Genomic DNA, 27,528 nt, shown 5'->3' with positions numbered 1-27,528 from the left:
TGACAAGAACTCATCAACTCAGCTTGTGAATAAATAAATAAATCATTTACTGTATATGTGTGTATGTATGTATGTATGTGGTGTATGTGTATGTGATTTGCATGAATTCCAAATAATTACTTCAATGATTTATTCTATATTTAATTTACTGTACTACTAAGTAGTGTATATCAGTTTATATAATGTTTATTAGAATAATTAGCATTATAAACTGTAACTAGTTATCAATGTAATATATATGTGGTTAGCGTAAAAAGTCAAAATGTAACATTCGTCCTATGTTGTAATCGTCAGCAAATGGATATTTCTTCATCTTAGTGTTATGGTGTTCACACTTAGATATATATATAGCATTGCTTGTTGAACTAGTCGTTCAGATAATCATTCAATATAATTATTGAGCAGAAGGTATTGGTGGCCTACCTAAATATATGGGTTACCTGTTCCTGTCATCTAAATATTTCAACAAGTTATATTTCTTTTTTGTGCGTTTATGAAAAGTTTACGATATTTCGTTGTACAAGTTACATAAGAGTCCAATGAAAGACATCATGGTTGCTGGTAATATGCATTGAAAAGAATATACATTATTCAGATGTCGATTGTTGAACCGCTAACGTGTAACTGTCGACCACTCAATATTTATCGTTAGGATCGATCAAGAAATGAGAAACGGAAACTTATTGTAATACTTTGTGTTGAGAATTCTATATTGTTCGGAAAATATAATATAAAATAAAGTCAATAATAATAATAATAATGTGTTTTTATGAAATTTAACGTATATCCATATATACATATATCATTATCAATAGTAGGTATAGTAGTACTTTGGTGTGTGCTACTTATATTGACATAAGTAGTATATGATGTTAGTCGTGAACAGAAGGTCTGGCAGCAGAGAGACAAGAGGATCGAACAGTAAAGAATGGTAACAGAATGCAATTTGTTTGAAAATGCAAAAACAATGAAGTCTGAGTCATTTTGAGACAATTGATGGACATTTTGCAAATTAAGCATTTACTTTATGATTGCTAGATTTTATGAACAAGTCCTGTAATTTTGTGTTAAATACATTCGATTGTCTCCACCCGTGTTCCTGTTCACTACAGTACTAATCGTATAAAGTCAACAATTAATGATAAACTTACATCAGAACTTAACTAGTAAATTGGTCAATATTATTGTTATGTTTATCGTCTCACGTCTCTAGTCAATATGGTATGTTAGTGATAATCCATGATATAGATTTTTAATTTTCTGAAATTAACAGCTTGTTAAGATACAGGTTCCTTGAGTTTCGTTTTTTTTCTTCTTTATACCTTAACACTTATTCTTGTTGCGTTTTAGTCTCTTGATGTAGATGTGTCCCTACAAGGGAGGGGATGTGAATGAAGGATTTACGTGACTTAGTTCATAATCAATACAAAATTATTGTTGGGTTAGGTATCAATGTCTTTAGTGTGGGAAATTTTATGGTGTTTTTCTGAGATTATTTGTCTGTTTCCTTTTCTCACGAATTTCTTGTCTCTAGTCTCCACTGGTTTTTTATTATTTAATCAATAAAACCTGTTTAAATGTAAGGTGAATTCATTTAATCTAATGTGCATTTTATCGGTCAGTTCATTGGTTATTGTTAGTGTTCGTGGGTTAGTTTTTAAAGCTTTTTTTAGATTTTGGTCACCAAGTCACAGCTTCAAACTTCGTTTCATCAAGATTGATGTAATTCATTTGATCTGGACAATTATTCAAAATTTAGAGTCCCAAACGGTCATTAATTGGGTTTCCTAGATTGAAGCGAACCATCAGTCTCCACCGATGATCACTTATCATACTGATGGTGTAGTTAGCGATCGTTTAGTGATTAAAACGTTTGACTCTCAACTTACTTCTGTTTAGGCATACGGGTATTATAAATAGCCCTAACACTTTGAGGATGCCTTGAAACCAAGTGCATATATCTGTAATCACTGAATGAGCTAAATAATGGGATGTTTAACTCCCAACAAACTAGTTACAGATTAGAACTTCACTTTCATCTTCTTAAGTCAGAACAGTTGAAGATAGAATTGTTAGCTGTCATGCAAATAGTGCACGACAAAAACTGAGTGTATCATCATAAGTTTCATAAAATGGGTTGTATTGCTTATTATTGTTATGATTATAACTAGTATTATTACCGATAAATTTCGGTTGGTAATAAACTCGGATAAAAACACTTGAATATTTCAGTCTCCCATCACTTACTTATTTTAATTAGACAACTTTTGAAAACTAGGATGTACTAAATAGCTGTATTGTACTAGTACGGGACCATACTGTGATAGTCTTCCACCATTCCATTGGTGATCGTAACCAAAATCTTCAGGTTTCACTTGAACACTTAACTTTTAAACTACTAGGTAGACATTCAACATTTTACATATTTAATTTCAATTTATTTTATTATTGGGTAATTTAACTCATGATTTTCAGAGTACACATCATACCACAAAATCTACTGTATTACATAAAATTAAGTACACACTAACTGGACGTTTCTGCCGATTTTTTCTCTGTTAAATATAGATCATTGATAAACTTAATCTCTCAATTAACATAAAGCCTGTGTATCGGGATTTTTATTTCATATATATATGTATGCATGATAATTTATAAGGTAGTTAGAGGTAGTCGATATGAAATCGTGCTTGATCTATTCGACATTCATCAGCAAGATGTGCCTGCACACTTAAGGGGACTGGTGCTCCCTGGTAGATTTGTCCTCGTGCTACTCAACTGAATAGTCTAAGACGTGATTGTTAACTTTGTCACTTGATTAACGCAGAATACGGTTTACGACTACGACATTCGAACGTTGAAACTTCACCGTCGCAAATCAGAAGATATAAAAAAATCTGGATAAGTGTTTATTTAGTAAGAATCGAAATGTACAGATAATCACGGGTATTTATAGATATTTCCATTTGTTCAATCAACATTATAATTCGGCCAATCCGCAAAGGTACATATTATGTTACTGTCCAATAATATCATGCCACGTTGCTATTCTAGAAAGCTTCATCTTGTTCTGATTAGATAGAAACTCTTTGGCTCCTTTAGGACCTCTGAAGGCTCCGTTGTAGATCTCGGAAACCGATTCAACAGTGATCACTGAGTTATTCCACCAGTGCCGAATTTCCTGTAGGATTGAGATGTATTTACAATTGACTGATCACTTTTAACTGACCAATGTTATGTGTGTCATTTCATTCTGAGGATAATTCAATGATACATATAAACAAGCTCTTAAAATTACTTAAGTCACAAATAATTAGTTTTTGTTCAATGTTTACAACATATTTCATAAATTTTTACTCATTTGATTTACGGTTGTTTATTTATTTTTGTTTGTTCGTTTGTCAGTCAGTCAGTAACAACGTAGAACTTCGTACGTACGTACATCAATTTGATTTGCCACACCGCATTGGCACAGAGGTGCAGTGGTCGATTCAAATCCCGTAGTGGTAGAGGTAGTAAAAGTATAAGCAGTAATCGGAAAGATTAAGGTTTGAAGATGTTATTCAAGGAGTATAATCCTGTGAAATAAATTTGGAAAGACAAAAAAAGGACATGAAGAATTCAAAAGATTAGAATTTGGGAGAACACAAAGAGTGGATACAACTGCGCCATTCCAAACGATTTTGAGTCATGTCATTCAGAGTCTCTAACCATCGGTTGCTATCATCTCACGAACCCCAACCAGATAGTCTACGCCTACCAACATGGCTCAGTCCACTTATCAGTGACTTCATGGATTTGTGCCACGTTTTGGTCTGGTCGTCCCTAGCTTTCTTCCAGCCTACTCCTACACCATAAAACATCGCACGTCGAGGTAGTCGTTGGTTGGGCATACGTAACACGTTTCTAAGCCATATCAACTGATGAAGTTTCACTACTTCGTCAATTAGTTTGCCATCCTTACCTAATACCCGTATCCTAACAACTGCATTACTTGTTTGTTGTTGTTGATGTTCTCAGAATCCGAAAAATAAACTCGACATTTGTATTCCTCAATAAACTTGACACTTTCATTATTGTAATGAAGAAGAGTGTTTGTTTATTTAAAAACTGAATTATTTATAAATATTGCTTAATATGTGATTGGTATTATGTATCAACTTTTGTTTGTGTCTATATATTCAAGGTTTATTTATTTTAGACAATCGTTTGAATTAGGTTATAAAGAAATTACAATATTAACTAGGTACTCTAATAACATAACATTATTAATACTAGTGTTTTATACAAGGGATATAATCGGATCACATATTGATCGGTTTAAGTTGTTATACTTCATCAGTATGGTGAGATGAAATGATCAGGACAAGTGATATGGTAATAGGAATCATATTAGTATTAATGAGAACAGAAAATAATTGCGAAGAGATGATCCAAGTAAGGCAGGCTCGTCAAATAATGAAAAATAGATAAATTATGAGATCATTCAGGAATTTGATATTTAAGGAAAGATAAAGAGAGAATCCTCCCAAGTTGTGGTTAGTCAAATTCTCTAACCATTAGTTATGGTATACATGTGAACTCTAACTAGGTAGTTTACATCTACCTACACAGCTTAGTTCAACAATTAACAACTTAATAAACTGATGTTATATTTTGGTTTGCCTGCCTCTAGGTTTCTTATAATCTAACCCTACATCACTATAATACTACCTCATTTGAGTTATGTAATAAAGCATATACCACCGTGTAGAAGTAACATCCATTGAAATGGCTCAAATCTCAATCATACATCACAGAAGTGCCCACTCCTTATATTCTGAATCATGAACATTCTTCTTCTTTATGTTGTTATGAGTAACTGTTTAGGTTAATTCATTATTGATAATCAAGACTGTTTTTTGATTAACCTTTTGTTAGCATATGCGCATCTGGTTCGGATTCTCTAAACATATCCATCATGTCACAAGTTATTTGGAATGAATAGATTGTTCCTATCATTGGAATCCAGGATCCGTATTTCATCTTATTTGTTACTTATTAATGAATAACGCGTTTGATGTTTTCAGAACAAGGTACTTTGTTCAAGTTTCCATATAAACATCAATATAAGGATATGACAGATACATCCACCAACTGACGTATCTAAATGAGTGTGAATCGTGTGTCCTGACTTTCACTGTTGGCCACTATCCATCTGCTTTAAATTCGTATTTATTTATTTGATTCGTTTTTCTGTTTTTGTTCATCTTTTTTTTCTTCTGTGGATATAATTGCTGATAAGTTCCTTTTCTTCAACGATCTATTTCCGACATAGAACAAATCGAGGTTCTTTATCTATTTTCTTTTCTCTCTATGTCTGAGTGATAAACGATAAATCTTTCTATGAATAGATTTTATCACTCATTCATCCGATCCACTTATCTAATCTTAATCGTTTTTTTTTCTTGTAACTGATCTTATCAGTATTCATTTATAACGAACTAGATTTTGTCATAAAAACAGCTTGATAATGATAAACTAATGATGAGTTTCTATCTTGGTTATGTAAATCACTTTGTATCTGTGTTTGTGTGTGTGTGTATGGTGTGGGTGTGTGCGTTGACATTTGACTGAACTTTTTTGTTGTTGTGGTTGCTTATTATTCCATTTCGAATGTATGTTTAAATAATTTATTATTTCATTCATATGGATCGAGTCATAATATATTTCTTCTGGTTAACTAAAACTTATAAATTATTGAAAGCATTGATATATTTTTGTATAACTCATTTTGAAATAAGAACTAGGTCTTAACTATTATAAAACTTGATATCACAAGGGGTTTTGTGGATAGTATAATCATTTAAATAGTTGAGATCATGAGTCAATTGAAACTAGACCAATCACCTTGGGAAACCTGGAAGCATTCGATGTCCATTTTGTCCTACTGTGGGACTCCTCCATGACAGTGCGCATCCATGATTCCGCCACGCGGGGTTCGAACTCAGAACCTATGCTAAACTTTCTAGAGTATTGTGAATAATAATGTTAGCTGTAGTATAAGATAATTGATTTTCTTTTTTTTAAAGTCTTTCTTAACTATTACCCTAATGAAGAAATTTACTTAAGAGTATTCACATGAAAAATCTATGCACAATCATTATAGTAACCATTCATATTGATTTATTAATGGTTAAGACTAGTTTACTACTTTTGACATTAAATTGAATAACACACTTTTCTTGCTTATTTAAAGAATAAATAAGAAAAGAAAACGAATATACAAACCATTTTATTGAAACTTTCAGTAGTTTAATTTAGAGTAGGTTTACAGTATTGATTAGCCCCCAAATGCCCTGGTACGGCCGAGGGTGAGGAAAGTTCGCTCTCCCTCTCGAAATGTTCTCACATGAACATGTGTATACAGCCACTGCCAGAGAAATCCTGTTAACTTTCTCGCGGTGGGGGTGTTGTTTACGAAATTGAGAGGACGAAAAGCGAATATCCGGCTCCTTAACCGGGTTCGTGGATATGGAGGATCCATCTAGGAGAGTTGGAAAACCCTAATTCCAAACCAATGGTGCACATGGGCTACAGGATCCTGAAGGGACAAATTGTGTATGAACCAATTATTGGCCACCGACTACCATGAAACTACATCTGCTTAGATTGCTTCACTGCCTTGTGGATCAGACCTTCAGATCGAAGGCTTTGGGTGTGGCTCCCTAATAAAACCGCTTGTTTCTGCCTGGGCACCCGGGTAGTATCACAGCGCACACACACATCGAGTTGTGTGGCTCATATGTATTCGGTGCCTCTTTGTACCAATATTTATGTGTTCAAATAAATAAATAAAAATTGAAAACCAGAAAATTTTGTACTTTCTTATTTCACCCTACTTCGAGTAGTGCACATCTAAAACTACTTCATCTTAGAAGACATAAAGAAGGACTTATCCCTCTGTGAGTGCTTGACTTCTAGACCATTGAGTTAGCACATATTGTTGTATATATCTAATTTTAATCAATTCGCAATATTGCGTGACCATTTCTCATTGCCTGTGGTGAATAACTGTCTCACACCTAACGTGGGTGAACTCTTCTAGTCTTGGTTCCCACTCAAACACTTAAAATTCCATCTTTGTGTTAGTCACTGGTAAGCACATGTCTTTTATGACTATAATAGATCTTCAATAATTGTTTAACTTAAATCAATAAGTGACGTAATCTAAGCAAATAATTTTTTTTAAATAAGAAAGTGTATTCGCTTTTTAAGCTATTGATTCTCGTTAATAACTGATATTAACTAGTGGAATATAATTGGCGATCAAGCGACTGCTAATTGTTGATTTCGTCTTGCTAATAGAACTCATCAGCAATTCACCTACCCACATACTTTAACAACTATTAAACTTAAAGCTTTCTAATCTAACTAGCTAGCTATCTGTTACCTCTAAACCACTAAATTTCGTTAACAGGAAATAAATGGTAATCATACATAATCCAGAAAAGTTTTAGAATTCTTATTTTTTTTACATAGAGTGTACTGACTGTCATGCAAGATTCACTTATTCATTTACACAAAAATATTGGAACACGAAAGTACCAAATACATATGCGCCACACTTCATCATTCTATTTGTGTGAGGGCTGAAGTATTGTCCGGGCGCCCGAACTGAAGCAGGTGGTTTTCTCGGTAGGTCACTCCCCAAGCCCTTGACCTTGTTGTCTAGTCCATAAGTCAGGGGAGCAACCTAAGGAAATGCAGTCCCATGGTAGCCGGTGATCAACAATAGGTTTATACACAGTTTGTTCCCTCAGGATTCTGGAGCCCATGTGCACCATTGGTTTGTAATCAGGGTTTCCCAACTCCTCTAAGTGGATCCTCCATATCCACCAACCCGGTTACAGTGCAAGACATTCAATTTTTATCCTCTCAACTTCGTAAACAACACCCCCACCGCGAGAAGGCAGTTAATAGGAATTCTCCAGCAGTGGTTGTATACACATTAGCATATGATAGCCTTTGAAGAGGGAGAGAGGACTCTCACCACCCTCACCCATTTCGGGGCATTCAAGAAGAAACTGTGGATTTAAATTTTTTGTCTTCTGTCTGTTATATCTAGAACTTATATTCTTATATGACGCGTATAACTTGAGCACTAGAACGCCAAAATCCTTCCAAGTCCCAATGAAAAAACATAAGACTAGTGAAAGAAATGTTATTCCAGACAGTTTCAAATTATAGTACAAAGCTGTCAAGTATTTATAGTTTTTAGTAAGAACAAAATCATCATTACAGTCCTCCAATCCTCACAGAAGTGGTTATTAGCATTGTCTGATCGGGAAGCTACACGTAGGAATTCTAAAATATTCTTCCAAAAGATGATTGAATAGAATATCTTCGGCTCCTTCTGAACCTCTTACAGCTTTCTCAAGTTCACCCATGAACCGTTCTCACACTATCATATCAATAAACAAAATTTATTTGTTTTATTCATCAGTTAGTTACCAATAATTGATTTATTATTTGAATTAGAGAAGGAAAAAAAACGTTTCATGGGAACATTTCTTTTCTCTTTGATATACCATTATGATAAACTTTGCAAATTTCACTTCATAAATTATATTAACATTTCCATTTATAGATTATAATGATTTATGAAAGTTTTATCATTATGATTTTATATACTGAACTACTTATAAATTATAGTTTTGGTATTTTAAATCATTATGAAATATTGATAATGATAATACCATAGTTACCGATCTATTTGTTACTATAGTTAAGTTTCTCAAATTGATCACGTTATTATTATTATCATCATTATTTCAATGATTGAGATAATGAGTTAGTTGAAGCTAGACAACTATGGAAAACCTGAAAGCACTGGACGACCGTTTCGTCCTATTGTGAGATTCATGATCTCAACCATTGAAAGTACTATAATATCCACAAAACTACTTCTGTTATTATTATTTGTTACAGATATTGATTGTATGTATAACCATACCGGATAATGTTTTGTGAATAGATGAAGGAAAATAGAATCTTATATAATAATTAATGTATAGTTTTAATAGTTTGTTGTATTTCAGTTTTAACGTAGATATATCTAATGTTACGGTATATTATAAAATTGGAGTATAATGACGAAATAAGTAAGTAAAAATAATACATAATGGGGATATACAGTTCGGATAAAATTAGTATTGGAAGAAGATCAATCGTTTTAATATCCTAAATCACTCTTGATTAATCGCCACCCAATGATCAATCAATTGTGATTACATCTCAGTCTTACAGCAGGTCGGTCGCGGCTCGGATAGCTCAGTGGTAACGTCTCTGACTGTGAAGCTGGGTGACACGAGATCGAATCCGCCAGGGAGCACCAGTTCCCTCAAGATTACAGGTACACCTTCCTGACGAGTGCCAATTAGCACGAAACCCGGGTTCAGGATTTCCTGTCGACTACCTCCAATCACCATCTAATGTTAAATCACTATTCGAAGATATGAATTTTTCGACTATTTCTAATGAATCACCACAAATAGTTTTTGGTAGATAAAAGCTCCTTTCAATCTTTTGAGAGCATTATTTATTTAGAAAGTGTGAAGTTTATGTCATACTTATAGAGACTAATTACTGTTAAGTCTCAGGCTCGAACTCTACTCTACCTAATTGGTTTTTGGTAACCTGGGTAGTATCACGAGTCATCATTATTCTCTTACCCAAGTACCTGGTGAATGAACTTTTTTTTTTTTAAAAAGTGACAGTAACACAACTTATGTATCATCAATTAGTTAACGTTGTCTGTTTGCTCAAGATCGATTGGCACCAAATTAAGAACAGTAACTGTAGTTAATAGGTTAATTGAAATGGAATATATACACAGTAATGTAATTACTAAGTCATTATATAATAAAATTTTAATTAATAACAATTCAAGAAAACCAATACCAATAAAGAGGAAGAATTTCCTTGAAAAAACTTGGACCAGATTGCCAGGTGAAACGTTGGATTTACTTCAAAATCATTCGCTGAGGTTTTACAAATCCATTCTTCCTCTTTAACATCTCATATTAACTTGGTTCCCAAGTACTGTGAAACTATTCGATCAAATTTAAACGAAAGTTCTTATTTAAAACCAATACCAACTTTTACCATAATTATTCTATCATAACAGGTAACATAAGGCAATTCTGCCTAGCAATCCACTTCTGGAGATAGGTTGTTGTATGCTCCTCACTCTGTCTGACGTTTTAGCAAATAAAAGTGATTTGCGCTTAGTTTTTAAAACTGGTCCGTATGACTTTAAAAACAGTACATAGACTTCGTAATTACTTACACAGGTAAAATATACAATTTCATAACACTAGTCGGATACAATTTCTGTTTGTATGATTACTCTTATTTATAGTACACTAATTCAGGCCAATATTATACATGTTTCGGTTATATAGAACTGTTTTTTTTGTTATTATTGAAAACTTTCATATTATAGTATCATCAATCATCAATGGTATACTTCTAGAATCTTGCATCATAGGTCAGTATAACATAATTGTTAAGTTCTTATTCGTGTTTAATCACTTTCACAAATGTAGGATAACAATAATAATAAACTAATTTTTCCATACATAGTCACATTATATCTTAAAGATAAACAGAATATTGATGAGGATATCAATATTTTTGTCTAATATAATTGGAAAGTGAAGTTTCTTATTGCTTTTCCTTAGAAATATATCCATCCCCTTGATCTGTAGTCCTTTAAAATAATAATTAAGTTGATATTTAAATGTTCATTTCTAATCTACATCTCATTTCATATCGCTACATCTGTTCCGCCATCTCTTTCTCTCCCTCTCTCTTCTTTGTTTCTGTGTCTGTTTAATGGGTTAAAAAACACCTACATTACTCACTTACTTACTTACTTACTTACTTACTTACTTACTTACTTACTTACTTACTTACTTACTTACTTACTTACTTACTTACTTACTTACTTACTTACTTACTTACTTACTTTCACTTCACTTACTTACTTACTACTCACTCCTCACTTCACTTCACTCACCCACTCACTCACTTCACTTACACTTCACTCACCCACCACTACTCACCACTCACCTCACTCACTCACTCACTCACTCACCTTACTCACTCACTCACTCACTTACCACACTCACTCACTCACTCACACTCACTCACTCATCACTACTACTCACTACTTACTTACTCACTACTTACTTACTACTACTACTACTTACTTCACTCACTTCACTACACTCACTTCACTACTACTTCACTCACTACTCACTTCACTCACTCACTCACTCACTCACTCACTCACTCACTCTACTCACTCACTTCACTCACTACTCACTCACTCACTCACTCACTCACTCACTCACTCACTACTCACTCACTCACTTACTTACTCACTTACTACTCACACTCACTCTTACTTACACTTACTCACTCTACTCACTCACTTACTCACTCACTCACTCTACTCACTTACTCACTTACCACACTCACTTCACTCACTACTACTCACTTCACTCACTTCACTTACTCACTCACTCACTTCACTCCACTCACTCACTCACCACTCACTCACTTACTTACACTCACTCTCACTACACTCACTCACTCACTCACTCACTCACTTCACTCACTCACTTACTCACTCACTCACTCACTCACTCACTCACTACTCACTTACTCACTTACACTCACTACCTACTCACTCACTACCACTCACTCACTACCACTCACACTCACTCACTCACTCACTCACTCACTACACTCACTCTCACTCACTTCACTCACTCACACTCACTCACTTCACTCACTCACTTACTCACTCACTACTCACTCACTCACTCCACTCACTCACACTCACTACTCACTCACTCACTCACTCACTCACTCACTCACTACTCACTACTCACTCACTCACTCACTCACTTCACTCACTACTCACTCACTCACTCACTTACTTACTTACTCACTCACTTACTTACTCACTCACTTACTTACTTACTTACTTACTTACTTACACTTACTCACTTACTTACTTACTCACTCACTACTCACTTACTCACTTCACTTACTCACTCACTTCACTCTTACTTACTTACTTACTTACTTACTTACTTACTACACTTACTTACTTACTACTTACTTACTTACCCTTACTTACTTACTTACTTACTTACTTACTTACTTACTTACTTACTTACTTACTTACTTACTTACTTACTTACTTACTTACTTACTTACTTACATCATCATCATCTTCTTCTTCTTCTTCTTCTTCTTCGTGTTCTCATCTTTCAAATGTAATGATATATCCTTTTCCAAATTTTAGCTTTTATCTCTATGCATTGGTAATGATGAAAATTACCAGGCACCCCTAAATAGTATGTAATTTCTATTTGCAAAATTATATGAAAAGCTTTTATGGGTTCATTTCTTTTTATATATAAAAAGAAGAAGAAAAAAAAACGAAACTACCCTTTTAATGCTACCCATTAATCTTTATAATTAGTAGTACTTGTTGTAAAGTAGTATTTTATGTGGCATCATTTAGTTTTATGCAATATATATATATCCATATATTTGCGTGTTCATCTCTTCATATGAATGTATGCGCCATGTTATTTTAGCGTTTCTTTGGATCTCGTGATGGTAATTTTGACAATAATCATATTTATTATTATAATGATAATGGTAATTTTAATAATAATAATGATAATGATTAATACATATAACATGACTTTGCAATTAACAAAACTAACCATGATTACTTTCTATTCTCTGTTATGCCTTTATGAATTGTGAAGAAAATCCATTGGAAAGTAGTTGTATGTGTTTTTTTTTATATTTTAAAGATGGTATCGTAAATTTTCCAGCTCCGATGAATCATATTAGTTTTGTTGCATTCATTAAACTACGTCCTAGTTAATTGTGAAGTGATCATTGTCCTTCTGGACAATATCATCAATACCAACATTAGATAGATGTGAGCTATTCAAATTCCTTCATATAATTGACTGATACTTTATTCTGTCAATCTTAATCTTGATTGGTTGTTGTCAACTCTTATCTTGTCATTATTTGCATATTTATTCTTTGACGTGGTTCGCGACTTTGTAGATGTCGATCACTTTTTTGACTAGTTAATAGATTGAATCGATTTCAGTATGGTTATTAATTATCAGAAGGGGTTTTGTGGAGATTTTTTAGTAATTTTAATAGTTGAAATCATGAGTCAATTGAAGCTAGATCACCATGGAAAACCTAGAAGCACTGGAAGGCCGTTTCGTCCTTATATGGGACTCCTTAAAAGTGCGCTTCCACAATCCCGCCCTCTGCGAGATACGAACCCAGGACCTATCAGTCTCATGGAGTTCAACCAGGTCAGTTATAAGATATCAGCTCACTAAAGACAATTGTGTACGGTGGCGCAATTTCGTGGATTGATTGAAGTTATACATTAACACCGTTGTATGCCGGCTCAGTGGTCTAATGCTTATTATTTGCTAATTGAACTGAGTGTCAAGTTGCTAAAAATTCTGTCATGGTTTTTGCTTTCGTTCTGTTTAATACTTCAACATTTTCCCAGTCGAGCCTGCGTTCATCATTATCTTCGTGAATTAATATTAACGAAACTACATCATAGTATTTGACAGCTATTCGCTTTTCATCCAGATGAAAATGAAGAAAGCGGCTACTGTTTCCAACAAGGAAGAAAAGTTATCATAATGATAGTGATTTTTTTGTATTCACTAGATCATCTTGATAATAATACTGTTGATCATGATGTCGATTTCTATCTTCATTGTTCAATATGTAATATTCGCTTTAAATTATTTGAAAGGAGAAAGGCAAAACATTGGCGTATATTTAATCAACTAAATTACTATGGTTATTGAAACTTGATATATTACTACTAATATCAGTAAACTGAAATACAACAATAAAGATAATAATGAGATAGTGACTCACCGAAAACAATGGTGGATGTGTCGTTCGATTTCGTCGATTAATTAAAGTTGGACATTAACACCATTGGATGGTCTACAGATTAAATATTCGCACGCGAGATCGAATCTCGCAAGGTGGGATCGTGGATGAGCACTGTTGAATAGTCCCACAATAGAACGAAACGGTCATCCAGTGTTTCCAGGTTTTCCATAGTTGTCTAGCTTCAATTGACTCATGATCTCAGCTATTGAAATAAAGAAATGTTATTCCAGACAGTGTCAATCATAGTACAAAATTGTCAGGTATTTATAGTTTTTAGTAAGAACGAAATCATCATTACAGTCCTCCAATCCGCATAGAGGGTGTTACTAGCATTGTCTGATCGGGAAGCTACACGTAGGAATTCTAAAATATTCTTCCAAAAGATGATTGAATAGAATATCTTCGGCTCCTTCTGAACCTCTTATAGCTTCCTCAAGTTCACACGTGGTCCGTCCTCACATAAACACAATCAATGTATTTGTTGGTTCATTTGCTCCATTGTAGACAAATACGATATTCTCTTCTTGGTTTAATTCTTTAAAAATCTTATTATTAAGACGTTTTTATCACTTGCCAACTGTATATTTATTCATGTAAGTATCATTCATCTAGGTATTTATTCATGCATGCATGGATGACTGTTTTCTTTCATATATATGTCATACATTATAAGTGGAAAGTAATTATTCACACCATAAATATCTCTTATGTAATTCATTGCTATGAAAAATAAACCCAAAGAAGTGATGAATTAATTCATTGAATTATCTGAAAATTAATCAAACATTCTGTGACTGAAATCGTGAGTTAATTTCCGACTGAACAAATTGGCGAGTCTATAATTTATAGACGAATCAATCAGGTATAAGATAAGAGGTGGTATCGAATTTTGGCTTGAGATCCACTTATCAATTTGGCTAAATAGAGTCTTGGCATTATAGTTGATGTTAGTTTATGATGAAGATCCTAAATGTAATTCCTAACCCCTAACCATCAACTGTAAATCATAACTCTAATTCCTTACGCTAATTTATAACCCTCATTTGATCTTAGTTATTAGGTGAAGACTTTCAAGATCACTTTAGCGTCATTCAAATGTCGTCCATAAATTATAGTCTCATCGAGGAATATATATGAGTTTTTTTAATAATTTTTATTGTTTGTGAGTTAAACCAATTCTGTATTATGTTGATGATTATATTCTAGAAATTGTAAGTGAAATTATAGTCATTTAAAGTAAGAACCAATCAGAATCAAAGAAATCATGTTCAGGTTTTTGTGCGGAACTCAAAAATACCTTATTTTTGTTGGGGGGGGTGTATGCTAAGAATGTTTACAATGAAAATGAAAAAAAATCTACTTTTTGGTATTATAGACTTTAAGTAAACGTGTTAGACACTCAAATCAATATTACCGGTAAATTGTAACCTTAATCTTATAGCAAACTCTAACTTGTTAGTACCACACTTTATGAACGAATCGTTCAGATGTTACGATAACCCTTTTTTGGATTTTCTGTACAAAATTCATTCGTTCATATAACTACAAACTATTTATTTATTTACCATAGCTGATATCATTTTATGATTGAAATCTTAAATATCTAATGCTAAGCTTAAATACTTAATCCTAACTAAGACCAATGTAGGGACTTGTGTCCTATTCGGGGCTTAAGAAGTCAGATAATCCATATACGAATTTGTGTATCGTCATTCGTTTTTGTTTTTGGATATGTAGACAGAGTGAACTGTTGAGAATTTTACTGCACACTGCTGAGGAGTCCCACAATAGGACGAATCGGCCGTCTAGTGCTTCCAGGTTTTCAATTGTGATGGTCTAACATCAATCAGTTCATGATCTCATTCAAAAAACTTAATAATCTCCACAACCCCTATACTAGTAACTTACTTCAGTTGTTAATAACAGAAGAAAGTATATATAATCAGCTCTTCGTTAAGATATGTGTATTGATATACATTTTCTTTAGCCTATGGTATCAATGCTGATTTTATTGCATTGCAATAATTAATCTATATTATTACTATTATTATTATTATTATTATCTATTCAGTTAATGATTATTCGTTAAGCACATTAAACATCTTTCAGTGATTTCACTTCGTTAGAATAAATCAACTTGAATAGAAACAGGAAATCCTGTTTAAATGATTGATACACCCAGATTCATTCAGATAGAGAATTCTTTTTGTTTGATTTGTTGTTATTGGGAAAATAGGAGATTGATCCAATTTATAGAAACTGTCTTGTTATTATTGGTGTTATTTTGATTTTTTTTTTTAAATCTGTGATTTTAATTTGTGGGTAATCAACGGAAGTGATAGTTAATAGTGAACTATATTTAAGCCAGTAATCATTATAATTTATTGAGAATAGATAGATTAAACCTAGGATTATAATCCATAATGCATATTTTGTCCTGTTTGGAATTTGCCATTTGTGTACACCCTGCATTCTAGAGTTGTTGTCCACTCTACAATTTGAACCCAATACCTTTTTATCTGAAATGTCAACATGTTATTCATTTAACTACGTGGTCTAGATAGCCATTCACTTGTTCAACGTGTATGAATTTTAGTTTAACGGATAATCCAAACTATTATCAATTAAATTCATTATTATTATTCTTACTGTATTAATCTGATATACTGTGGTGTTGTTGTTGTGAAAAGGGAAACAAGAAGCCCTGACAAACTACGAAAGCTATTTTTCGGGACGTTATTTCATTTTATTCAAAGCTTGTAAAACGCTGACATTTATTTTTGTCCCTATTTTATTCTACAGAACATAAGCTTTCGTTCGATATATGATTCATTGCCATACCCCTTTTTTGTTCCGAAGCTATTATAATTTAAACATAATATTTTGCACTTTATTCTCTACCCTAATTCCCAGTTCTGGACATAATTGTATTTTCCCAAATTATTGTACGTTGTGGTCGGGTAAATCACCTATTTATTCATGTACCTTTTCGCACTAATCTGAATTCAGAGAATCAGAGATTTCACAGGAAATCAGGATATTGCAATACAGTCAATAGTGTTCCAACTGTCTTGTCTTCTCTCATTACTGTGCTTGCCAGCCAATCAGGTGCTAGAATAGTTTTCTTCTCTCTACCCCACCCTAGCCTCAAGGTCTTAATCTAGAGTAGACAGATCAAGGTCATAACAAAGTGGCGACGGGGTCATAACAGTTGTGTTGTATATAACGATAGTCAGGAATAGAATGTATTTCAGTAGATGATCAAGAAGGAAAGAACAAGAACGGAAAGCAATTGGTATAAAAAATGCATGAACAATGAGATCTGAGACGATAGACTGGTATTTGCTAAAGAAACAGTCAAGTTTGAGACAATGGATTGATATTTTGCAAATTAAAGATTTACTGTATGGATCTCAGATTTTAGTGAGATATTCTGTAATTTCGTGTTCAAATACATTCGGTTGTCCCCACTGCATGTTCTTGTTCACTACGATACCACTAATCATTGATAACATACGCTTAACATACTAAGTAAATATGGTAAATTGATTGTTGAGGTACTAAATTTTCAACGACCAGGAAGATTGGGACATATATAGGGTGTGCTGAACTGCCACTTGCCTCAACACATAATGTTAATCGATGTAAGAGTTGGTCGGAAGGGTGTTATCAGTGAACAATTTAAGATGTGGGTTCTATTTACTGACTATTAGAATTAGTTGTGTTTATGAATTCGAACTCCCAAACTGTGGTCTTTGTGATTTCAGAGATTAATGATTATAGAAGTTGGGTGATATGCCAGAGAATCGTTCACATTGACACAGGCCCATTCATTATTTTTTTGCTATTCTCCCTTAGATCTTGAGTTTTGAAATTATTTCATACTTTTCCTTCCATGAATTTATTATCTCCTCTTGAACTACTTTTTCTATCCTTAATGTTTTCTCTCAACTCTGATGCCGTTAGTACTACAAATGTACGATCCATATTATGATGATGTACTGATAAAATGTAGCTATTGGAATCGATAGACATTTATCATTCAATCTAGGTTACATATGACTGTCCTATTATATCAACATTCCCACGATTAATTTCGATTATGGTTAATTTTTCTCAAGCCCTTTTATTAACTTTATTTATTAAGATAGTAACAATTCGTCTATTTCTTTGTATTAGTATGATCACTATCGTGTTTGTATAAATGTGTACGCTTGATCACATGTGACAGCCTACTCACATATCTTTCTCTAACTTGAATGTTGATCGCTTAAATATTGCTCGATGAATCATTCTTTTTCCCATGTATTATTATTTTGACACATAGATATTGATACAAGGAGGCACCAAATCAGTATGCGCCACACAAATCTTATTTGATATGTGTGAGGGATGGGATACTGCCTGGGTGCCCAGACCGAAGCACGTGGTTTTCTTACGTTGCCACACACGGAGCCCTCGACCTGAAGGTCTAATCCACAAGGCAATGGAACATCGTGAGGAGATGCAGTCTCATGGTGGCCGGTGGCCAACGATTGGTTCATACGCCATTTATTCCCTCAGGATACTGGAGCCCATGTGCACCATTGGTTTGGGATCCGGTTAAAGCGCCGGACATTCGCTTTTCATCCTTTCAATTTCTTAAACAACACCCCCGTCACGAGAAGGCAGTGAGTTGGACTTCCCTGGCAGAGGCTATATACGCGTGGCCATGTGAGAGCATTTCGAGAGGGAGAGCGGAATCTCCCCACTCTTGGCCGTACCAGGGCATTTGGGGCTCATGTATATACGTGCTCGAATCCTATTAATAGACTTTGCCTTACCTCGCTTCGCCTTGATTCGAGTTGACTATATATTCACCTCTGTATTCGCTCACACACATACACATTAGCATCTGTGGTTGAAATTCGCTCGATGTGGTTGTAACTCCGTTATCTGTACTATCCACTAATAAACTGTAGTCGCCATTTCTTATTGCTTTCTGTATTCGAGTAGTGTTGGGATTTATATGCGAACGGTTATCAATATGATTGCTTAATGAAGTTAAGTCATTACACTATTATAACAAAGGTATTAACAATATTTCTCGTTTTCTATTCTCAGTTGAATATCATACTGGTATTGTAGTAGTTCAATAGAATTTATTCCCATTAATAAAATGAAAATCACAATAAACAAATAGAACAAATCACGTAAAATGATTTCGATCCCAAATCGATTTAAACAATAAATAATCATGAACATATAGGTATAGATTGAATTGAAGTGGATATTTTATTAAAGTATTCATGGATCAATGTAGTGATTACTAACTGAGATCTATAAAAATGATCAAAGGTATGTACGTGTGTATGTGCATGTCCGTGACTGTGTATATTCCAAGTTAAATAAGCAAAATGAAAAGTTTTAATAAACCTAATAACAGCCTAAATTTGGAGTTTTTCCATTATACCATATTTCGTTAGGTTAAGTACGGGCTTTTGTTTAGTAGTTAACTTTAAGCTACACTTTATATGTAAGTTCTGTTAAAGTGACTAATATTTCCAATATAGGGTTGTGGACACTAACACCATTGGATGCTGGCTCAGTGGCCCAGTAGGTTAAGCGTTCGCGAGCGAGACTGAAGGCCCTGGGTTTGAATCCCATGAGCGGGGTCGTGAATGCACACTGCCACGGAGTAGTCCCACAATAGGACGAAACGGCCGTCCAGTGCTTCCAGGTTCCCAACGGTAGTCTAACATCAATCGGTTCATGATCTCAGTCATGACTAGTATTAGTTTTTCAAATTTAGTCTGTTGGATTGTATCGTATCAGAAGTGTTACTGAATACATGGACTTTTAGTTAATGTAAATAAGTTACATAATGAATGATCAATCATCTAAATTAAACTAGATTAAGTTCAGTGAGGAGACTGATTTATGAACGACCTTTGAGCGACGCTAGACTGACCTTGAGAGTGTCCACCTAATAACCAGAACAAAGCGAGGGTTATAAACCTGTGTAAGGAATTCGAGTTATGATTTACAGTTGATGGTTAAGGTTAAGAATTACATTTAGAGTTTTCATTATGAACTGACATCAACTCTATTTAGCCAAATGGTTGAGTGAATTTCGCACCAAAATCCGATACCTGTTATCTTATACCTGATTGATTCATCCATAAAAATTATAATCTCATCAGTTCAATTAGAATCTCTATTTCAATGTTTAATATTAGAATGGCTTATCGATCGATTGATTGATCGAACTACCCCGTCACAAATTAAAGTGTATGTTCCAGTTGTATGTTTTATAACTTCATATATTTCTATTAGAGTTTCTAATTTCACCATGTGATCTTACATAATGTTGTATGTAATGACAAAAGTCTTAAACAATGACTCAATGTATTTGTTTGAAATGAAATTTCATTACAAACAAACAAACAAACAAAATACCAAATCACTGAATCATCCTCGTTACCACCATGTAGAATAAATCATAATCTCTATATATATGTTTCATTTAGCAACTTACCATATGCCTAGTAATATGATGTTTATAGCTCAACATTGTTATTGTATCAAGTTAAGAAAAAGAAAAAAAAAGAGAACACCAGCTTTAAAATAGATTTACCTGTTCACATTTTTGTTTTTAAAAAAAATTTAGTTACTAACTAAATACTTTGACTATGTAGTAAATGATCACATGAAAAAAGATGATTCAATTCAAGAATAATTAATTGATTGAAATCATGAACCGATTGATGTTAGACCAACGTTGGAAACCTGGAAGCACTGGATTGCTGTTTCGTCCTATTGTGGGATTTACTCCGCAGCAGTGCGCATCCACGATCCCGCCCACGGGATTCGAACCCAGGGTCTTCAGTCTCGCGCGTGAACGCTTCACCTACTGGACCACTCGAGTGAGGTCGTGGATGCGCACTGCTGAGGAGTCCCACAATAGAACGAGACGGCCGTTCAGTGCTTCAAGGTTTCCAAACGTGGTCTAACATCAATCGCTTTATGATCTCAATCAAAAACTTAATCATCTCCACAACCCCTATACTGGTAATCATCAATTGAATCAATTTTATTTGGATGAATAACTTCAGAATCTTTAATAATAACAAGATATGATAATTTCAGTTTAGTGTTTATTGATCATATCGGATTAATCCCGATGATCTGCATGTCTCATGATATTGTATAACAATCATTGCTGTTGGTGAATAACTACCCCACACTAGATATTACTGAGTTCTAATTGTCATGGCTTGTCACTAAAACTCAAAGGATATAATTAAGAAATTAGTCACTGGTGTACACATTACAATTACCACTATAGGGAGTTTATATAGATTGTCGAGTTTTATGGTATACATTGTGGGCAGATCTTACTTGGACAATTACTGAATATCAGATAGCATTGGATAGCTGTTTTATTGTAATACCAATCTGTTCAGTGGTAGTAGGCATTCACAACCCAACCGGGAATCGATCGTTCTTTTTTGTTGCCAACGATTGTTCAAAATGATTTTCTCATGTAAACTCTATACAGATGTAGAAACTGTTTTGTTTGTATTCATACCCTCTCACCCAATTATTAGTTGAAATGTTTAGCTTGTTTATGTCATTCGTTTACAGGTTTTTACTGATAGGGGAAATCAACAATTGTGAAGTTATAGTTTTTTTTTTCTTCTTCTTCTTGGTTGAAATGTCAGTCTGGATTATTTAAGTGAAATAATAAATAGTATAGTCAGTTATATAAGAAAAAATGTTTGGTGATGTTCGACTAAAATTGTCATTTAACATTATATATTATTTCCTGATATCAAACAGCACTATCTTGCCAATCACATCAGGAAAGTAATCAATAGTGGGTGGTGTATAGCCGTAGTTTGCTGGTTGTTAAGACTTTTGATATTTATAGATTTTCACTCTGCTTTACTTATTACGGTTTTTTCTTGCAAACAATAGTAACATCACTAGTATTGACACTTATAGTCAGAAGTGTTGTTCACTGAAGTCATTATTTATTTATCTTGATCAGATATTTCATTTCATTCATGTGAGGACGGTCCATGGGTAAACTTAAAGAAGATCTAAGATTCTCAGAAAGACCTGAAGATATTCCATCCAATCATTTTTTTGGAGAATACTCCAGAATGTTTACGTGTAGCTTCCCTATTGGACAAAAGCTAAAAATTACTGTATGCGAATTGGATGACTATAGTGATGAATTCACTTTTACTAAAAACTATAAATACCTGAGAGTTTTATACCATATTTAACACTGTTGGGATAACATTCGTTCTCACTTGTTTTTGTCTTCTTATTTTGCGACTTGAAGGGTTGTTGCGTTCGAGTGCCGAAGTAGTTCACGGTATATCAAGAACCTAAGCTTTAGGTATAACAATTTTCCACTGGATCACAATATCCTAGACCATAGGTTTTTAATCGATAGTAACAATGACATAAACCGCAATCTACACGATGCCCTTATACTGATAATAAATATATACTTACTATTGGCTAACGTGTAGACGTAATGCTAGAAGTTTTCATAGGAAGCCGTGACCAATATAGTTCGACCATGTTGGTTTTAAGACAGGTAACCACCGCAAGCGATGGGACATGACTTCCCAATATCAAAAAATTTATTGGAATTAGATATGTACTACATCGGATGTTGACTTAGTGGTTGAAGAGTTATGAACTCTTCGCGATACCTGTGATCTGTGGTTCGATCCCCTGTGATGGGGTTGCGGATGCGCACTACAACTGAGAACAAATGAGCTGTCCAGTGATTCCCATTTTTCAGTGGTTGTCTGACTTAAAAACAGTCCATGGTGTTAAATATGAAATATTTAACAATCTCCATAAATTGTATATACTAAAAATGTAAATATTTTCATTATTTGACTCAATTGCCAAAATAAGATGGTATGTGTTGGGAAAATTTCACTTCAAGAAACACTTTATGTTGTAATGTAAACTACATTCTACTTTATGTTGAATAATAGTTCTGTTTTGAAATATGTTAGGTATATTGTGTGTGTATGTGTGTATGCGTTTAATAAACAGATTCTAAACAAAATTAACTGGTCTCTGTTTTTACTTGAATGATCTCCTTATGAACATTGAGGCCATATTATTAGTTTTCTTTTCCATGTTGTGTTTTAATGTTACTGTGTCCATACAGCAGATAGTATTTCTTCTTTCTTTCAATCATTTTATCTTCAGTCTATTCTATTTTATACAGATTGACATTTTGATGGATGTGGGAAAATGATACAGGTTCATACTGTTAATTATCAAACAATATGTTATGTCTAGAGGTTAAGCGTTCACGCACTACTTATGCGAACATATATATAAGTAGTATGTAGCAGGAATTAGAAATGGAGCACTCACCAACAGAAAATAGAAATAAAGAGAAGAGTAGGGAAAATAGAGAAACCGGAAGAAGAACAACAGGATTGGAAGAATAATGAAATATGTAAATGAAGCTATGCAAATAATCTATTTGATGTATGATTTGGATATTTAAGAAAGGGACTTTGATTTAACAGTATACAACATATTGATTTACCGTACTTGATTTTTTGTTCACTACAGTATTAGTAGTAGAAGAAGTGATCATAACCCGCACAGTTACAGAACATCGTTACATTCTGAGATATGCAAAGTAACTTCGCAAATTATAAAAAATTACGTTAAATAACAACAATATATTTGCAAATTATAAGTTAGATCTCATAATGTTAAACAATAATCTAACAATTTATGCACTAGGCACTTGGATATGAGCTCCACTGTAAGTGTAGAGTAAGTGATTGCCCTTGCAGAAATTGATAGGATTTAGTGACCGAAAATGGAATGCTTTAACCAATAAATTATCATTCCAGTTAGTCTAAAACAGCGGTTCATATAGGTTTTAATGTAGTTTTTCCATATTTTATAAATAAAACATGACACCGGGCATACTGTCGATATTCTGCACACGTTTAAAAATATCAATAGACAAAGAAGTTCTACCACTCTCCGCTTTGCTGAAGCCATTGCAATTAAGAAACTGAAACCGGATTTATGCATTCAAAAAAATATACTTTAATAAACTTATCACTACCCTGGTAATCTCTTTTGTTTAGAAAGTTTCGATTGTGCTTGTTGAACATACTGATTTAAAGTAGTATCAAATTGTGTTTCATTTGTATATATTGATTTTCACTTGATCTCACTAGTGTTCTCATTTTTTTGCATATGTTAACTTTGTTGAATAGCATCTAATTCAGAGACGAACGTTTATCCCTTAGTTTTTGTTCTAATGACTTTAAATTCATATTATCGAAATCGGTAATAGTTCAAGTTTAATGTTGAATTAGATCTTTTCGCTACTAACATCATTAATTTCAACTTGATAAATAATAAACTGAATACTTAACTAAGCAAAGATGGATAGTGGCTAGTAGTGGAATTTAGTTTGACGCACGTTTCGTCCTATTTAAGACTCGTCAATTGGATGTACCTGCATCTCAGACTTGTTGATGTTCATTCTGATAATCGAGCCCAGTACCGTTTGCTTTAAACACCATCGTGTTATCCACTTAGCTACTGATTCCTGCTAGCCACTTGCTTATGCAATGGGGTGAAGTTTGCTTAGAATACTTGTGAATTAAGGCAATATCAAGGCAATACGCACAATATGAATATATACCAATAAAAGACTGATCAATTACAGTGCTAAACATCAATGGAAAGAAAGAATCACTTTTGAAATGTTTGTAAATTTTGATTTAGAGTAATGTTATATTTAGAAAAATCACATGGGTTTTTGTTTTTACTTTTTTTATTGATTAAATAATTCTTTCTCTCTTGGTAATTAATTCTATAAATAATATTGAATGTTCAATGCTCGTCGATATTAAAGCTAATATTAACTATATATATATATATATAACCCTAGAAGAGCTACAGGCGGAGTTTGGTTCCTAATAGCTTAGATGTAAAATAGGAAAATGTTTAGGTATGAGTAAATTAGCGTTTGATTAGCGATTTTTTTAGCGAGTTAGTTTTCTATGGGATGGGGTTGCTAACCCCATACCCAACCTTCCTCCTTTATCCGGCCTTGGGACCGGCAGTAGCCCCCGGAGGGACTCCAGGCGGAGTTATGAGTAAATTAAATGAAAACATTTTTTATCGTTTCATTTCTTACCTGAAAAAAGAATTATGTCATCGAACCGTAGTTTGTGGATATAATCAATCGGATTGTAAGATAGTGTCCCTTTAATGTTAGTTCGTGACATGAAAACTCTAACTCTCATTCTTAACTTTTTTTGCTTCTAATCCTAATTACTCATATTACTTCATCATTTTATTATAAATCTAGTAAAGAGTATTGATAGTTTATCATTGTCATCTTAGTATCATTTTAAGGTATTTGGTAAATTATAGTCTTGTCAATTATATTTATAATTTTTATGAAAATGTTTCCTACGATCAATTACTGTAAATTGTTCTCCTCCTTTTTTTCAATTTTTTTTTCATATAAGGTCTTTGATCTGGGCTTTAACAATTGGTAATGGTGAGTTTCTATTTGTTTTTGAAATGAATGTATTATGAAAACACTATATGTATTGACTTTTTTCTATAGGTTAATAGTTGATAATGATGTCAGGGAAGTCCTACTCACTGCCTTCTCATGGTGGGGGGTGTTGTTTAAGAAATTGAGAGGACGAAAAGCGAATGCCTGGCTCTTTGACCGGATTCCAAACCAATGGTGCATATGGGCTCCAGTATCCTGAGGGAATAAATGGCGTATGAACCAATCGTTGGCCACCGGTTACCATGGGACTGCATCTCCTTACGATGCTCCACTGCCTTGTGGATCAAACCTTCAGGTCGAAGGCTCCTGGTGTGGCCCCGTCAGAAAACCACGTGCTTCGGTCTGGGCACCCAGGCAGTATCACATCCCTCACACATATCAAATAAGATTTGTATGGCGCATATCTATTTGGTGCCTCCTTGTACCACTGTTTATGTGTTTAAATAATTAAATAAAATAAATGGTCAATTCTCTTATCTACTCTCTTCTATCAGTTTTCCTGCTTATGAAATACCAAAATTAACCTTCTCATGTGTCCTTAGCATTAAAGTTTATATTCAATACGCTTTTTTTTCTTTTTCAAAGTTCGTTAATTATTATCAATGTGAAGCGTGACACAAATGTTCATTAACCTTTAATTGTCATATCAAATTAGTATGAAGAACAAAAAAAAACAATTAACAAGATAAATAGTTAAGAATTTTTTTGATAGAGTTTTGTTCTCTAAGCTGGATAGTTTGATCGTGGAGTTGATGATATCGTTCAGAAGAACAATGAAAGCTTCAGGACTAAACCATCCAGCTCAAAGAACAAAATTCCATCAAAATCATCCACCTGAGCCAGACTAAAACATGGCACAAGTTCATGAAGTCAATGACACTTGGACTGAGCCATGTTGGTAGGTGTAGAGTAGCTGGTTGGGGTCCGCGAGATGATAACAACCGATGATTAGAGACCTTGAATGACATGGCTCAAAATCGTTTGCAATGGCGCAAGTTCATCCACTCTTTGTGTTCTCCCAAATTCTTCATGTCCTTTTGTTTTTTCTCTTTCCAAATTTATTTCACAGGATTATACTCCTTGAATAAGATCTTCAAGCCCTAATGTTTCCGATTACTGCTTATACTCTTACTATCATTACCACTACGAGATTTGAATCGACAACTGCATCTCTGTGTTAATGTGGTGTGGCAAATCGAACTGATGTACGTACGTACGAAGTTCTACGTTGTTACTGATTGACTGACCTGAGCTACAAATCATCATCAGTTACGAAGTTGAAATAATTGTAGTAGTGATGATGATACAAATAACTAAACATTGAAAATATAATATGAAAATGTTTACATGAAGTAATATTGAACCTTAAAATCCATAAGTAGATAATTAGTGAGTGTACTGGATTCTGTGACATGTTACTCAACATCTCTGACCAAAGATCATATTTATCGCTCCTTTGGTAATCTGAAACTAATCAATTTGCTCAGACTAATCGTTGATGTATTTTCACTATTCTTTGCTTTCTTCTAACCCATTTCTCGGCTATTAAGCATTATTTCTCGAGGTAGGCAGTTGCTAGATGCACGTGATACTTGTTTTAACCATCTCGCTCGATTAAGATTTATAATTTCATCAACCAATTAACCATATTTGTCTAATCCTCTATACTTAACTTCAACATTACTGACTCGATTGTTTTGTGGGACTTGAGGAATATTTCGAAGACACCATTGATAAAAAGTTTTCCAACCTTAGTATGTACTTAAATAACATCTAAAAAGGTATACCACATGAATCCAAATCTTGTGATGTAGAGGTTAAGCGATCATCGTGAGTCTAAAGGTCCTGAATTCGGGCCATTTTGGTGGGCTTGTAGATGCGCACTACTGCAAAATCTCAAACTACGATAAAAATGTCTT

General features: G+C 33.8%; 1 protein-coding gene across 1 annotated transcript in view; it reads left to right on the top strand.

Annotated features, from left to right (window-relative positions):
* CML6 (putative calmodulin-like protein 6) overlaps positions 1-27,528 on the top strand; it is a 160,456-nt gene that overhangs the window by 30,657 nt on the left and 102,271 nt on the right. Inside the window, exon 2 of the mRNA XM_051218031.1 lies at positions 25,557-25,588. The gene's annotated coding sequence lies outside the window, so the exon portion shown is untranslated. The remainder of the gene's footprint in view (positions 1-25,556; positions 25,589-27,528) is intronic.

This window comes from Schistosoma haematobium, chromosome 7 (genome assembly GCF_000699445.3).
Source record: "Schistosoma haematobium chromosome 7, whole genome shotgun sequence".
In the NCBI taxonomy this organism is placed as follows: domain Eukaryota; kingdom Metazoa; phylum Platyhelminthes; class Trematoda; order Strigeidida; family Schistosomatidae; genus Schistosoma; species Schistosoma haematobium.
Note: the sequence above shows the minus strand (reverse complement) of the source record. Positions and strands in the feature narration are given on the sequence as shown.